The following is a 13,818-nucleotide window of genomic DNA, read 5'->3' as shown; positions in this document are numbered from 1 at the left end:
TTTAATGGCAATCTTTAGACTTCTAATTCTTTCCTCACTGATTTTCCCTACATCACACTTCCCCTTGTCTAGTGGTGTTGGAGTGGCTAGACGGCATTTTTATAATTTAACTGTAGGGAACTTGAGTAAGAATACATTTGGCTTGAGTTTAGTGGGATATATTTTTGTAATTCACAGTCATTCCCAGGTATAGTTAAGATATATTCAGCTGTCCCAGTGTAGGAGTGGCATCCAAGAATACTCCTACCACCCACTGTACTGACCCACCCAGCACTATAAAACAAAGGTACAGGGCCAGACACCATATAGCTATTTGAATGTGTCCTGTGTTCTAGCATCAAAAATATATGGATAGTGGTGGAGAAGCTAAGTTGAAACTTTGGGAACCTAAAGCTAATCTGTGAGAAATTCTTCCAATTATTGGATGTATACATTTTAAAATTAAAGGTTTAGTGCTTATCAATGCTTAGCCAATAAAAGTAAGTCCTTTTTTGTCAGAATTTAATGAGGCTATCCACAACAAACTGGTTAGAATGTCATCAGTTTAAAGAAAACTGATGTGCCCTGAACTCTATTAAGTCATACAAATAAAATTATTTGAAATTTTCCCAAATGTGACAACAATCCTAAAAATTTACATGACATTATCAATCATGAGTTGTGAAGCTGAAAGAAACTTCTAACCTATCCCTATCAATATCATTTGGTTGCCCAAAAGGACACTTCATATCAAATCTACATATGACTACTCAACCCAATCATCCCTGCTTAGTTAGAATGAAGATGACAAATACCTTGGGGAGTAGAAAAAGAATGACATGACTCCCCTCTGAATGGTCAAACATTAGAGTGGAGGTAAACCACCATTAAATCTCTTCTTTTACATCTGAAAAATTAATCAATAAATATTTCTTTAAGAAATATTGAAAGTCCTATATTCTTAGGAAAAGCCTATTATGTAGCCACAGTAACAACTAATGAGCAGAAGTGATTTTAAACTCAATTAATAGATAAATGGCCACTCAACCCTATGAACAATCTTCTGAAAAACCAGCCAGTCAGTGACAGCCTCCCACTTTTTAAAGTTAGCCAAAACAGCAACAGCTTTACTCTAGTAGCACATCTCTGAAATTCAGCCAATTGTCAACAGTCTCGCCAGCAGAGTAATCATGCTTCCACAGCGGACATCAACCCACTTTCACCTTTGAAAGTCAGCCAATCCCTGAACTCTGTCTTTCACAAAAACAAGATAAGATCAGCAGAGGGACAGTCAAACAAGCATAGTGCTTTTCTACACATAGAAAGTAATAAATCAACGTTTTATTTCACATTTTGAATGATGGTTTCTTCCCTTGACATTGAGCACTTTTGTTGTGTGCCCAACAAAAAAGGCAGCGAAAACAGAAGACATAGACCCTTTTATTGAAGGCACTCATACATACGAAACAATTAGAAATTATTTGAGAGAGTGAATAAGTGTTGAATGTGTTGTGAGGATTATAAAATACTACATACTTGGAGACACTGCTTTGGGAAAGCAAGTGTTCTCCTTACTTGCTGCAAGTAATATTAATAAATCCTTCCTTTGCTGGAAATTAATTAATTAAAATAAAATAAACTTGATAGTGAGGAGAGTGAATAAAGCTAAATTTGATGAAATAGGTAATGGTGGATAGGTTTTTTACCAGGGGATTAAGATGATGGAGCCAATATTTTAGAAATATCATGCTATGTGAATCAGAAGAAAGTGGCATCTAGATTAGTAATTCACGATTCATTGAATAAATATTTATGGAAGGCTTACCACTGTGTCCAAGACACTGCCTACTGGGCTGTGGAAGATCAAACTTTAATTAGACAGTCTCTGATTTTAAAGCATTTATAAACTTATTGGATAGAGTTAAAACCTACATTTGTGGCAGTGGGAATTCATTCACCCAATAAATACTTCCCTATATGACCCAAATAATGCTAAATGCTGGGCATGTTTCCTGCTGTCACAGAACTTGGAGTCCTTTTACGGAAACCGACAATACACTTAAATAGATAAATAAGTAAATAAACAAATGTGACAAAGGAAAATGACAAGATGCTATGAAAAAGAATAATAGGAAAGACATCATTTAGATTCATAACAGAGGGAAAGTGTCTCTGAAGAACTGACATAAACTGAGACCTGTGTTAGCCAGCCGAAGTGTAGAAGTGTGTGAATAAGAACAATCTAAAGAGAGAGAAGAGAATGTGTGAGAATCGTGTGACAGGAAAATGCTTGGTGCATTTGAGAAGCTAAAAGAAATTCAGTGTGATTGTAGTGCAATAAGCAAGGGAGAAACTGGTATGATCGGTATGTGAAGGCTCAGTCAGCCGGGCCTGCTTAGTACTGTAACAAGTACAATGGGAAGGCATTGAGGTATTTTAAACAGTGAAGTAAAATTACATTATTTATCGTTAACAAAGTAAAAACACAATGTAAAAAAATATGAGTTTTCCATGTCACTTGACATGGGATGGGTCTTAGAACTAGGAGTGATAGGGACTTACTTTTAATCATGAGTAAGGACACGAAAGTCAAGAGATGAGGTATTCTAGAATGTAGCTGAGACTAGAAACCATCCCAGTCACTAATATCCTGTCACTGTGGCACTGAGGAAAGCGGCTGCAATGGGGTAGCCAGACCACCTCCATCATGTGGCCTCAATAGGGACACTCACTGTAGCAGGCAGAATAATGGCCCCTCAATGGCCACATCCTAATCCCTAGAACCTGTGAATATGTCACCTTACATGGCAAAAGAACTTTTCAGGTATAATTAAATTGAGGACCTTTATATGGGGAGATTAGCCTGGATTATCCAGGTGGGCCCAATCTGATTAAATGGATTTTTTAAAGCTAAGAACCTTTCCTGGCTCTGATCAGAGAAAGATGCGAGGATGGAAGCAAAGTGAGATATTTGATATGTTGCTGACGTGAAGATGGAGAGAGGGGCGCCATAAGCCAAGGAACATGGGAAGCCTCTAGAAAGTGGAAAAGGCAAACAATTGGATTCTCCTCTAGAGCCTCCAGAAAGGAATGCAGCCCTGACAATACTTTTGATTTTAGCCCAATGAGACCACTGTCAGAGTTCTGACCTACTGTCAGAACTGTAAGATAATAAATTTGTATTGTTTAAGCCAGCAGGTTTGTGGTAATTTGTCACAGCAGCAATAAGAAACTGATACACTTACGTATATGATCACGACTGAAACAGTGGCTGAAGACTATGACATTTCTCAAGGGTCTGAGTAAATTTCCCACTGTTCTCTCCTAGAGGTGAATGTAGTTATTAGGACAGACCCTTTACACCAGGTAAGCATTCTTGAAATCATGGGAATTGTCTGAGGAAGAGGACTCTAGAGAGGAGGAAAGATCTTCTCTCAATAAGCACAATAGAAGCATTAAGACCTCTAATTTTAATATTAAAAGGCATGCAAACTCCTCATCTTGTACCCTCATGAGGGAGGACATATGAGCTACATAAAAATTGTGCCAGGGTCTTTAGTTTGGAAAACTGGCCAAATAGTGGTAACAACAACCCAAATAAGGAAGTTGGGATAGTGAGCTGAATTTGTAGAGAAACTAAAGAATTTGATTCTGAATCTTAATGGATTTGAAGTGGCTGGGACCATCATAGGCTACAGACTTACTCTGCCAATTAATAACCAGTTTGTCAATATTAAGCAGATTTCCACATCACTACAGGAACTGATATAAGGGCTAAAATTCTGACTTTCTATCCACTTGCAGTTCTAATTTAAAATTAATCTGTGATTTCTTTAGATTTAATTCTGCTCAACTTGAGTCAACCACACATTAACTGCACATATCTTTCTGCTGTTGGTTGGGAAGGTAAAGTTACCTCCCCATGGCATTCATTAGTGTTGTTCACCAAATAATTCTAGGGCTTTTCTCTTCCCAGACAGAAAGGTCTGCTCTTCACTGTCTTTGAAGTTAGTTGTGGCTAACTTGCTTTGGCCAATGAAAGCAACATGTTTGAAAGTCAGAATGTGTTGCACCATGTTCCCTTCCCACTGTTGCAGTTACCCTGGAAGCCTGTATCAAGATGAAACCTTCATCAGTTCAGGTCTCTGAGTTCCTACAATGAACAGAGGCCTAAACTCTCCACTGCTTTGACAGTCTCCACTGGATATGCAGCTTGAGTGAAAAATAAACTTCTATAATGTAAACTTACTAAAAGTTAGAGTTGTTTATAACCGTAGCATTACCTAGCCTCTCTTAACCTATCAATACATACTGCTTAAACAAGCAAGCCAACCTTTCCTTTACAAAACCTATTACTAAATTGTATTTATTAATTATATTTTTACCTGGAATGGACACTGTGGGATGCCTACCTAGTATTCATTCCTCCCTTTACCAACCTTATTAAGACTTCCCAAATTGCCCAGCCTTTCAGTTTCAGTGTGACTTGTACTTCTGCTTAGAATGTAAAAAACTGAAAGGAATTTTGCTTCCACGTTTACAATGGAAAAAAGGCAGATAATCTACAAAATCATAAATGTTCTTGAGCATATGAGACAGCTGAGGTTGCAAGGCAACCGAGTAACCTGAGTTCCAAGGAGAAATGGAACACAAAGTTTAGACCTTTGCAGAGTAAGAAAAAACTCAGGAAAAATTTTAACAAACTGTTGAAATCCAAGTATTGTCATTTGGGAGCCTCAGGCACAAGGGGAGATTGTACTCGCTAGTTCTTCCCACAAGCTTAGTGGTGCTCCGATGAAAGGCTGGGAACAGGGCAGGAGATCATAGAGCTCCACTGGATGGTACAGGAGTAAAGGAGGAAATTGGCAGCAGCTAGGAGTTGGTCATAAACCTCCCCCCAAACCTTTTTCCTCAGGCTCTTCTATCTTACAAAGCAAAAGCCTTAAGCCACTGCGAAGTGGCAGCAAACCCTTTGGCTCCCAGGGCACAGGTTGAAGATTCTTGTAGGTGGAGAAACTATAGGACAACCCTCTATTCTTGCGGGAGAGACAGGAAACCCTCTTGGACCCTGAATCCTACACTGATAACAAGCTGAGTTCTACTACTGCTGAGGAAAAAGCAGGAAACTCTTGCCCAAGACCGACCATAGATAAAAGGCTGAGGTGGCTCAGGAGAGACTGAAAAAGTCCCACCTCCCAAGGCCCAGGCACACAGGGCCTGCCTAAGACTGAGACTGGACCAGGACCACAGAATCTCCACACACACGCAGTCTAATGCTGAGAGTGGAGAGAAAGAGGGCTGTGGCATAAGAATGCAGGGGCAATTGAAAGCAGGAACACAGAAAAACTCTCTGGCACACGAGCCGCACACTAAGTAAGCACAAGGGCACAGCACCTTCCTCCTAAAGGAATGTGAAGTCTGTGCTGTAATGAAAGTAACTATAGCAACAACAAAGCCTCAGCCCAGCTCAACTCCTAAATTAGATTGAGCCGCCCCCCTCACCCCGCCACATTAAGAACCTGACAGAAGAAGAGGTGCGTTCATTGCAACGTGTGGGCACGACTTAACCGGAAAACAGTACTGCGCTACACACAATGTCCAGCATTCATTGGAACCCATTAGACACAGGAAACAAAGAAACAAATTAAAAAACCCACTTTCAGGAGATAAAGCAGTCAACAGAAATGGACTCAGATATAAGCCAGATGTTGGAACTATCAGATAAGGACTTCAAGCTAACTAGCAAAAAAAAAAAAAAAAAAAAGTGAACAGCATGCCTGAACAAACGGAAATTTCAGTAGAGAGATGAAAACTCCAACAAATAGCCCAATGAATTGAGGCCTAACTTGAATTTTGCTCACTCATTCATTTATTTCTTCAATAACTAGTAATATTTTAATCCTCCCCAAAATTTTTAAATTAAAAAAAAAAAAAGAAATCATCAAATGAAATGCTAGGGGAAAAAAAAACCCATGATATTCAGAGACGAATAATTCTTTTGATGAACTCATTGGTTACTCGACACAGCTGAGAAAAGAAGATCAAGTCATCCAAACCAACATATCAACAGAAAAAAAAAAAGTGAAAAGCAAACAGAACAGAGTATCCAAAAGCTGTGGAACAATATCAAACAATCCAACGTTTAGGTAGCTGGAGTCCCAGAAGAAGAGAGACAAAATGGGGCTTTAGAAATGTTTGCAGAGATGATGGCAGAAAACATTCCAAAAATGATAAAATATATCAAACCGCGGATCCAAGAAACTTTTCTCCAAAATCTGGGGTGGCCCCACCCTGATAAACCTGATTCACATCAGTAATATTTCAATCTGTCTTGCCACAGTGACTGGTTTAGGGATGGGCACTTAACCCAGGTCCCAATCAATTCATGACATTCCTTTGACCTCAGGAATCATTTGGTTAGGGGGCTCAGACAATGGGGATTATAAGCTAAACTGACCCAAATAGAGTGAAGACCAATACTTCTGCTTCAAGGCTGAGGGTGGACATACTCTCTGATAGGAACAAGAAAGTAAATAGCCCTAAGATCTGGCAGCCATTCTTCGACCATGATGGAAGCCAACTTGAGGACAAAGACAGCACATGAAGTAGGTCAGGGTGAGAGAAGCTGAGTAAAAACCTTAATCGAGTGGTATCTGAGCCCTGAACTACAGTTGGGTGCTTTAGCTATGCAAGCTAGGAAGTTTCCTTAGAGTTTAAGCAAATTAAATTTGTATTTTCTCAAATCTCAGTTGCAGTAACCAAACACATCTTAACTGATGTAGTACCCTACATGAGTATGAGTCACTGTGGAGAAGGCTCCAACTCAGCTCTTAACTGTTCTCTGGTTTTGAACCAAATTTCTAATTCCCAAAGGAAATGTAGTTGTTTTCCAAGAGGAAAACAATGATGTCAGGAGAGTACTGCCTTCTATCAAGCAACTGCTGTAACTGGAGGCCTATTTTAGTTAATCACTTATTCATTCATTCAACAATTATTTACTGAGCACCTACAAAAGGCCAGGCATTGTATCAGGTATTGGAAATATATTGGTGATTAAGGAAGAGTGATTTATTTTGTTTGTGAACAATTTACGAATAGTATGAGAGATGTATCAGACTCCATTTGCTCCTTCCTTTTCCATTTCCTGGTATCTTTCCTTAGCAATGTATAACTCATTGAATATAAATAGCTTGAGTCCTAAATATTAATATTTTCAAGTGCTATAGTTTGCAGAGGAATATCCAACAGCTATTCTGTCAAGGATAGGAAATGCATACAAATTTTAAAAAATATTTTACTGAAAACAAAAAGTTATATTTCAGAATAATGCTTCTATGTATAAACAAACAGCATCTGACTTGGCTGTCAGAAAGATTTGTAGAGCTTGGCCAGTCCATGCATTTCTTTGACCCAGAGAACTTGTCAAGAGCTCAAACAAACCAGACAAGAATGCCAGAAATCTTTATTTGGTGAAGCAAGACTCAAGAGTTCAGGGCTCAGAATTCATTCAGTCACAGAATTATAGTATTTGTCAGGAAGAAAAACTTTTATTTTGGAAGGAGCACTGGTAGAATCAGTGAGCCCAGGTTCTTGTGCACCATTAACAGTTCAGCAAGGTGTCCCTCAGTGAATCCCTTTAACTTTTATGCTGAAATTTCTTCATCCACCAAATGGCCATAATAACATTTGCCTTATCAACCACACAAAGACTTATGAGAATCAATTGTGATGGCTGTTTTGAAAGTTTCTTGGGAAAGTATGAAGTACTGTATTAATATGAGTAACCATCATTGCATGCTGTATAGTATAAAATTTTGTGAGGTTTTGTTTTGTTATTGTTTTTTAATCATAGAACCAATTGGTGTGTTTTATACCTGTTTCAATGACTTTGAAAAAAATTATGAAATGGAACAATTAGTCCTAATCTTAATACTTATTCTTATCCTGTAATAAGCCATAAGAATACTTATTAAGAATGAGAATAAGAATACTTATTCTTATCCTATTCTGTATTCTTATCCTGTAATAAGCCATAAGGGGTAAAGACAAGGATGCTTACTTACAGCATCTATAAGCAGTCTATGGTTAATGTTAGTTCTTAAGCCAATCCTGAAGTTAAAGAACACTGCTTCCTATCCTATACCAATTTAAGGAATGCTTTTAATAGAGCTACTGTGGCAGATTGATTGCACTGAGTCCCGATTCTTCCCTACTTCCCTACTTCCTATATAGTAAAAAATTTTACCTCGCCCAAAATGAGGTCTGGCTTTTGCCATTTTTCTGGGAGGTAATCTCATGTCTGATAGGAGCGTCTGCCTCCCTGAGGGCCTTAGGTCACAGGGGATAGTCTAACAGTGTGATTTAGAGTAGGGGGTGGCCACACCACAAAGACCAACAATGTGATTTAGGGTGGGGGCCTTGGGTGACGGATCCCCAGTAAACTCTGGACACCAACACTCGGGTGAGTCTCCCTGGTTAGCAACATCCTATATGTATTGTCACATACTGTTGCTGGAAAAATAATGCATCCTGAATCTATGAGGAGAGGACAATAGAAGCTCCACATTTAGTACTTCCCCAGACTTCACCTTAAATGCTTCTCCCCTTGGCTGATTTTAATCTGTATTCTTATCCTGTAATAAGCCATAACCACGAGCATAATGAGTGAGTTTTGTGAGTCCTTCTATCAAAATTGAGAATGGTTTTGGAAACCCCTTGAAATTGCAGTTGGTATTGGAAGTGAGAGTGATCTCTTGGGAACTGTTCCCTATAACTCTGTAGTTGACCTAAACCCCTAACAACACCTTGTGCCATGAAATCTTGTAATACCGCCTATTGTAACTCTGGCCTGACCATATAATATGCTTTGACTGTCATGCAGGCAGAGACTTGCATATTTCCACTTGTGCTTTTACCCTCTGCCATCATTCTCAAAAGAATATCCCCATGCTAGCTTGCTAGAAAATGAGAGGCACATGGAGCACAGCCAACTCACCCCCAATGTCCCAGCCAAGAACATTCTAGATTATCCAACAGTGCACCACCCCTAGACACGTAAATGAGCCTGATCAGGATCTGCAGAAGCACCTAGCCAATCACTCCAGGTATGTGAGTAATAAACCCTTGTTTTATGCCTCTATGATTTTGTGGCTGTTTTGCTATGAAGCATTATTGTGACAATAGATAACTGCTAACAACTACCCTCCTAAGCTTCCATTGTGATATAGGAATACAGAATATATGGATACTGTCAATCAGGGGAAAATCTCCAAATTCTTTTCATCCAACATTAAAAACTTAATGACCATCGATTTGGATAATCCTTATGTTATAAAATATTAGAGCTTTAGGGGATATCTCTAACTGAGGCCTGGAAAAGTGAAATAATCACCAGATTAGGTAACAGAAAAAATTACTTTGGGAATATAACCACACACAGTTGTACACTTTGTCTTATACTTAGAACCCCTCTGGATATTGGGGTAAAGATGACACTATACAAGACACTAGAGAAATGAAAGTTAGCTATAGTTATAACCCACTATTGAAAGCCTTTGCTGGACCTTTTAACTGATAATGAAAGTGACAATTTCTATCTTTTTTCTTTTTTAACTTTGCCAGCTTTCTGATGGAATTGCTAGTGACTACAATAAAATGTCCCAGAAGTAGTTTGTAAAAATTTAAAAAAAATTTTTTTTTAATGAAAGAATTAAAGCAAAGAGAGTAGAGCTCAATTAACAGGAAATAGAACACATAGTCTAGTGACTGCATTATACTAACAAAATCATGTATTCAAATTAATGTTTACCTTGGTGTACACTAATTGTCCTGTTTCATCTTGTCTTCCAGCTGAATATGGCCTTTAGTCTTGGTTCTACTCCCGCTGTGTGTTAAAACATTACTCCATATTTGGGGAGGTGGAAGAGAAGGAAACCTATTGTACTTTGCTCTTGAAGAGAAGCGTAAGGACCTCCCCAGTGTACATGACACCACTGGCTATGCAGACACACAGGGCTCTTTGCCAGTGGCTTATTTATTTCAGGGGCCCTCATGAAACCACTTCCCACCCTGTTTGCTAAGATCTATTTCTTGTCTCACATGAAATGAGACAATATCCAACGGTAAGCCTGCTTACAGAATGAACCTGCAATTTCTCTCCAAGTTTGCTCAGGTACCCCTACATCCTAATATCCACTCCTATAACTGGTCAAACACTGAGTAAATGGGCTGTTGTCTCACATGCTTACATGCTTACACACACACACACACACACACACACACACTCACACATACCCCATATACACATGTACAAGCATAATTAATTTTTTCTGGCAGAGACAGCATGTTATTCACCATTGTGTCCCCAATTCTAGCATGATGCTTGCCACATGATAGGTTTTCAATAAGAATATGTTCAATGAATTAATAAATACATATCTCTAAAATACATTGTTACTACTGAGCTCATGTGCCTCAACGAGAGAGCTTGCGTGCCGCACACTACAGAGGCCACGCGCCCTCGAGCCCGCACACCACAACTATAGAGAGAAAACCCACACGCCACAACTAGAGAGAGAAAACCTGCACGCCACAACTAGAGGGAAGCCCACACGCCACAGCGAAGAGCCTGCATGCCGCAACAAAAAATCCCGCATGCCTCAAGTAAGACCTGATGCAGCCAAAAAAAAAAATGAAAGTAAATAAATAAAAATTAAAAATAAACAGAGAATTTCATAAAACAATAAATAAAATACATTGTTACTTTCACCACCAAAACTAGACTGGGATTCAATGACTTGAGGCTCAATTTGTGCCCTTAAAAGAGTATATGGCATATGCTAACACATATATACAGAATATTAAAAAAAATGGTTCTGATGAACCTAGGGGCAGGACAGGAATAAAGACGCAGACATAGAGAATGGACTTGAGGACACGGGAGGGGGAAGGGAAAGCTGGGACGAAGTGAGAGAGTAGCATTAACATATATACACTACCAAATGTAAAAACAGCTAGTGGGAAGCAGCCGCATAGCACAGGGAGATCAGCTTGGTGCTTGTGACCACCTAGAGGGGTGGGATAGGGATGGTGGGAGGGAGACGCTAGAGGGAGGTGATATGGGGATATATGGGGATATAGTATACGTATAGCTGATTCTCTTTGTTATACAGCAGAAAGTAACACAACATTGTAAAGCAATTATACTCCAATAAAGATGTTAAAAAAAAAAAATAGTATATGGGGACTCCCTGGTGGTCCAGAGGTTAAGACTCCATGGTCCCAATGCAGGGGTCCCAGGTTCCATCCCTGGTCAGGGAACTAGATCCACATGCTGCATCTGAGAGCCCGCATGCCGCAACTAAAGATCCCACATGCCACAACTGAAGATCCCACACGTCGCAACTAAGGATCCCGCACACAGCAACGAGGATCCCGCATGCGGCAATGAAGATCCCGTGTGCCTCAACTAAGACCTGGTGCAGCCAAATAAATAAATAAATAAAATTTAAAGAGTATATGGTATTAAATTATTATGTGATTAAATAAAGCCACTTTATTGAACTTAAGCATGCCCTAGGAAAGACAATTTTTACTTTATGACCTAAAAAAACTATGAGGATTACAGGTACCTACACCATATTTGCTGTATTTACTAAACATGTACTATAATTGTTTAACATAATTAATGATTTGGTTGAATATTTTTAACAGCTTTATTGAGCTATAATTCAAATAACATATAACTTACCATTTAAAGTGTGCAATTCAGTGATCTTTAGTGGGTTCACAGAATTGTGCAACCATCACCACAATCAAATTTACAACATTTATCATTCCAAAACAACAACAAAAACGACAAACCTCTGTTTCCACTAGCAGTCACTCCCATTCTCCTCCAACATTTCCCCCATCCCCACCCCTAGGCAACCTCTAAGCTACTTTCTACCTCTATAGATTTGCCCATTCTAAACATTTTATATAAATGCAGTATGTGATCTTTTGTGATGGATTCTTTCACTTAGCATAATATTTCATGCTTCATCCATGTTGTAGCATGTATCAGTACTTCATTCCTTTATATTGCCAAATAAAATACTGTTTATGGATATACTATATTTTGTTTATCCCTTCATCAGTTGATGGACATTTGGATTGTTTCTACTTTGGGGCTATTTTGAATGATACTGCTATGAGAATTCGTGTTCAAGTTTTTGTGTGGGCATATGTTTTCAGTTGTCTTGAATATATACCCAGGAGTGGAATTGGTGGGTCATTTGGTAACTCTATGTTTAACTGTTTGAGTAACAGCCAACCTGTTTGCCAAAGCAGCTACACCACTTACAATCCTGTAAGCAGTATATGATGATTCCATTTTCTCCATGTGGCCACCTTAGTGGGTATGAAGTGGTATCTCTTTGTAATTTTGATTTGCATTTCCATGATGGCTAATGATGTTGAGCATCTTTTCATGTACTTATTGGTCATTTTTGTATCTTCTTCGGAGAAATGTCTATTCATATCCTTTGCTCATTTTAAAATTCAGTTATTCATCTTTTTTTTTTTAAACTTTGGGTTTATTTGTTTATTTATTTATTTATGGCTGTGTTGGGTCTTCATTTCTGTGCGAGGGCTTTCTCCAGGTGCGGCAAGTGGGGGCCACTCCTCATCGCGGTGCGCGGGCCTCTCATTATCGCGGCCTCTCTTGTTGCAGAGCACAGGCTCCAGACGCGCAGGCTCAGCAATTGTGGCTCACGGGCCTAGTTGCTCTGCGGCATGTGGGATCTTCCCAGACCAGGGCTCGAACCCGTGTTCCCTGCATTAGCAGGCAGATTCTCAACCACTGCGCCACCAGGGAAGCCCCAGTTATTCATCTTTTTATTACTGAGTCGTAAGTATTCTTTACAAATTCTGGTTACAAGTCCCTTATCAAATGTATGACTGTCAATACATTTTTTCCTATTCTGTAGGTTGTCTTTTCAAGTTCTTGGTGGTATTGTTTGCAGCACAAAAGTATTAAAATTTTGGTGAAGTCCTATTTTTTTCTTTTGTTGCTTGTGCAAACAAGCTACCTGTGATTTAACAGGGATGCATTGAATCTGTAGATCAATTAGGGGAATATTGTCATCTCAACAAAATTAAGTCTTCCAATCTATGAACATGAGATTATTCCATCATTCCAATATTTTCCAATATTTTTATTGAGCTTCCCTGCCCCACACCCAGTCAGATATAACCCAAGCCTATAGTACATTATGGTAGTCAAAGACACAAGGTCTGTCTGGAGTCAGATAGGCTTGGGTTAAAATCCAGCCCTTCTACTTACTAGCTGTGTAAATATGGACAAGTTATGTAACTTTTCTAAGACTCTGTGTTCTCATCTGTAAAGTGCAAATAATAATATGTATCTTTTAGGATGTGAGGATTAATGATAAATATGTGAAACACTTTGCATAGTGCCTGAATACAGTAAATGCTTAATTAATCTTAGCTATTTGTCTCAGTCTGTTTGGGCTGCTATAACAGAATACCACAGACTGGGTGGCTTACAAAAAAACCAGAGACTTATTTCTCACAGTTCTGGAGCTGGAATTCCAAGATCAGGGTGTTAGCATGCTCAGGTCCTTGGAAGGCCCTCTTCCAAGTTGCAGATTACTCGCTGTGTCTTCATGTGGTGAAAGGGGCAAGGGAGCTCTCTCAGGCCTATTATGTGAGGGCATTCATCTCATTCATAATGGCTCCATCCACATGACATAATCACCTCCCAAAGTCCTCACCTACTAAAAGTATCACACTGGGCATTAGGGTTTTGACATATGAATTTTGGGGGGGAATGGAAAC

The sequence above is a fragment of the Balaenoptera musculus genome, chromosome 16 (genome assembly GCF_009873245.2).
Source record: "Balaenoptera musculus isolate JJ_BM4_2016_0621 chromosome 16, mBalMus1.pri.v3, whole genome shotgun sequence".
NCBI classification, from domain to species: Eukaryota; Metazoa; Chordata; class Mammalia; order Artiodactyla; family Balaenopteridae; genus Balaenoptera; species Balaenoptera musculus.
Note: the sequence above shows the minus strand (reverse complement) of the source record.